Source organism: Athene cunicularia, assembly GCF_003259725.1.
Source record: "Athene cunicularia isolate RWA chromosome 1 unlocalized genomic scaffold, athCun1 chr1_part1, whole genome shotgun sequence".
Lineage (NCBI taxonomy): Eukaryota > Metazoa > Chordata > Aves > Strigiformes > Strigidae > Athene > Athene cunicularia.
In genome coordinates, this window is record NW_020799091.1 from 92,571,903 (window position 1) to 92,575,537 (window position 3,635).

Here is a 3,635-nt window from a genome sequence, read left to right on the forward strand (position 1 = left end):
GGGGGGGGGGGGAGGGTTGTTTCTTTCTTTAATGCAAGTAACATTTTCCTTGTTAATAAGGGAGGATGCATTCCAGATCGCCTCTAAAGAACAGCAACCATGCTACGTTATGTTCCTCCATTTTACATAAAGCTATTCATGAATATATGCTTTTAATTAGAACTGCCTTTTACAGAAAGATGGGTTTATGGATAAAAGAGTTAGTTGAAACCCAAATATTTCAATTCTGATACGCCATCACACTGTCTCAGAGGAGCTGTACTTCAGTTGCTTAATGTCCTTATTCTCATAGATGGAATGGATCTCCCCTGACATATTTCATACTCTATAATGCATCAGACCATGAAATTCCCATAACATATCATCTCTCCTCCCTGAAACAGAGGCTCGTGGAACAGCATGGACGATGTGTTCAGTCTGAATGAGTCTAGGAGGTGCTCCCCGTACAGTTCCCATAGAGCGCTTCTGCAGCATTTGCTGCCTAAATTGGTATTTGGCCAAAAGGTTCTGATTTCAAACCTGTAATTTCAGTGAAAATTCTTCCATTTTTATTTTTTGTTAAAAGTTTGAAATGGGGAAAGGAAGGAAAGGAGAAGGGAAGAAGGAAAGCAAGCTGTGAAAATTCCAGAAGGGTTATTGCAGGGCACACAGCACTGCCGTACTTCAGCAGTGGAGCTCTTCAGCATCGCCCGTTGTTCTTCGCACGTTCTCTTGATCCCCCAATACCCTTTCAGTATGTCTTTATGTACCTGACAAACATTGCCCAGGAGACAGCGGGCATACTCGTAAAACATACCTTTCAGTTCTGGCAGCTCTTATTAGAGAGCAGGGATCTTCAGAAAGTGGATCCAATGCATTTTGTTACATGTGTGTTTGCCAACGTGTCTCTCTGAGATTAGTGAATCAGCCTAGGTGTGGCTTCTTGCAGCAACCCCATAGGCCCCTTTCAACTAATGGCACCACTTCTCATTTGGGGTAGTAACCATCTTCAAAACACAGTAGTGAAGAGTTATTGTCTCGTCTCACTTCATTTATCCTCCAGAATTGGTATCTTTTTGTTTCGTTCTTGTGGCTCCTTACATAGCAGGGCAGTTGAAATGTCTTAATACTCTTCTGATATCAATAATAAACTGTCGCTCCAATGTTTTAGGCAGTATAGGCAGAGGCTGTATGTGAAAAACATGCAAGGGAAACGGCAGCACTTCTTTAGGAAGGTTAGGGAAGTACATGGCCTCAGTAGAGAGTCCAGTGCATTTCCAGCAGAAAATCTCATGAACCTTCAGATCAAATCTTTCTGCATAGGATTTCTATCTGCCTCGCCCAGTAAAGAAGCCACAGGGAGCTGTGGAGAAGGGGAGCTTCTGCCTTGTACACCAAAAGCATGGTTGCAATATGTTGTTTTCTACCAGTCTTCAATCCTTTTTTTTTTCTTTCAAAAGTGGAAAAAAAAAAAAAAAGTATATTCTACTTCAGAACAGAATTGTTTCTTTCTACATTACCTTCTCTTTGGGGTTTCTCTCACATGTTTTATCTTTTTTATTCCTTGCTATATTCACTCAAGAATACAGACCAAGTGAAAACAAATTAATTTTAATGCCTTTTCTGGGAAAAATAAAAGTACTAGAGGAAACCCATTTTTGATAAAAGCTTTTCATTAAATGAAGATTGTTAATGACAACAAAGGCAAGCAGTTGGCAGTAGTAAATTAACTATGTTCTGACAGTACTCTATGGATAATAGTGGTGAATGTACGTAAGACTGCATTAGTTGTACAGTTCAAAGGAGGAAGAAAGCAGGAGAGAAGCTAAAACTGGGTACAACATCAAAAATACTGGTTTTGTGATAAAAGACAGAGATTCTAGTCTCTTTGTACTGGGATTGAGTTTTACTAGCAGGCTGTAAATCAGTAAAAGTATTCAAATTGTAAACTTCTTTGCAACCCAAAACTTTCCAGAAAAGGCTTATTTTTTAAAAAAATACTGGTTTTTACTCTGACCAAATGCCATTGGCTCCAGGCTCTTGTTAGTCCATTTGTCTGAGTGGAAGACCTGGAAACCATTTTTGAGAAAAGCTTTTTATTAAATGAAAACAACAAAGGCAAGCAGTTGGCAGGAGCAGGCCAGGTCTTGCACTTCCAAGTTGTGTCAGTTTAGAATAAGAAAGTTTGAAAAGGAGAGCAGGAAAGTTTGACTAAAATCAGCATAATTTAGTGTCTCTTCACTGTGAAGACATCTCTGCTTCCGTTATATGCATTACTTCATCCTCTTCCTAGGACTGGTTTTATAAGTCATGTTAAGGCTGGGCTGTCCAAAATTAGATTGTTCCCAGGCTGCCTAGTTTAAAGTGAATCATGGCTCTATGTGGATCATCATGCAGGCACACTAAAACTTGAGTTGCACTCCGACATACACTTAATTATGTACCAAAAACTAAGAATGGAAAATTATTACCTATTAATACCTTCTTCCTTAGGCCTGTCTTAGAAAAATATGAAATGCTGTGATAGTCATCACAGAAATCACATAGAGATGGGATTAGTGGAATCAAGCTGACATACACAAAGAGAAAGAGCTACAGCCCTACCTGTAGCTAGCTAGCGTAGGGGGAAAAGGGGCAAATCCTGATGTGGCTGTTCATTGCGGTGCAGTGTGGGTTAACTGATGCCATCAGTGATCAATCCTTAGAAATATCGATCCCTTATATTTTCCCATGTCTTTTATTAACTCATTCATTTTGTTTTCACCGGTCAATGAACGTGTAGCACATGAAGATACTTCCTTGGTGGCCAGAAAACAGTGCTCAGACCATAATTTTCAGCTGCAGCTGTGGAGTGCTCCAGACAACCCACCCAGGGTAAAGCGAGCATTTTTGTGGCCAGGGGTCTGTGCTGGCCCTGGACCATATGGGCTCTTGGCACATTATTGCTGCAGCTGCCTGCTGCCCCAAGAAGACAAGGTATTAAGCATGAATTTCTACACTGGGAAAAGGCCCATAACCTTTTTGTCCTGCTGATGCTGTGGGGGATAGGAGAACAGAAAAAGCAGTTACATCTAGCCTTGTCTCACTGGAAAGTTTCCTTAACTGGAATGACCTTTCCACAGCTAATTGCTCCAATTCATTATGTCCTAATAAGGCGTGTTTGCACATGAGTCACCTCACTCAGATCTGCTGTGCCCTTTGGGGAAGTGAGGTGTTGGGCAGGGAGAAGGGTGGGAGCCAGAGTACCCCCTTTGGTGCCACCTCCCCGGTGCAGGCTGTGTGCTAGAGACCATGAAGTAGGCTGGTTCTCGTCCCCTTCTGTCCCCACCCCATCACACCATCACACACAAATTCATCAGCCTCTGGAAACTTGATGGAAGAAGTTTGCTGTCTCACAGAACAAGCTCAGTGGGCGTGTTTCACTTTGCCTGTTTGAAGCATTTTGAAGTTCCTACTCATCTAATACCCAGCTCTTTTACATAAGGTGTGAGCTTTTCAGGGATGTTTGCAATCAGCCTGGCTTCCCTGTCATTGAAGTTGTGGAGACTACGAGGGGCCACTTTCCTAAGTCCCCCACGCTTTTGGAAGTACATGAAAAAGAAATATTCTGGGCCTGGTAGTTACCTTTGAGCTGCCCCCGCTGCATATATTCAGTG

At 41.9% G+C, this 3,635-nt stretch overlaps 1 protein-coding gene across 1 annotated transcript in view; it reads right to left on the reverse strand.

The window, feature by feature from the left end:
* The window catches only part of EFHC2 (EF-hand domain containing 2), a 64,378-nt gene extending 63,522 nt beyond the window's left edge, over positions 1 to 856 (reverse strand). The window contains exon 1 of the mRNA XM_026856012.1: positions 797 to 856. The gene's annotated coding sequence lies outside the window, so the exon portion shown is untranslated. The remainder of the gene's footprint in view (positions 1 to 796) is intronic.
* Between the last annotated feature and the right edge of the window lie 2,779 nt (positions 857 to 3,635).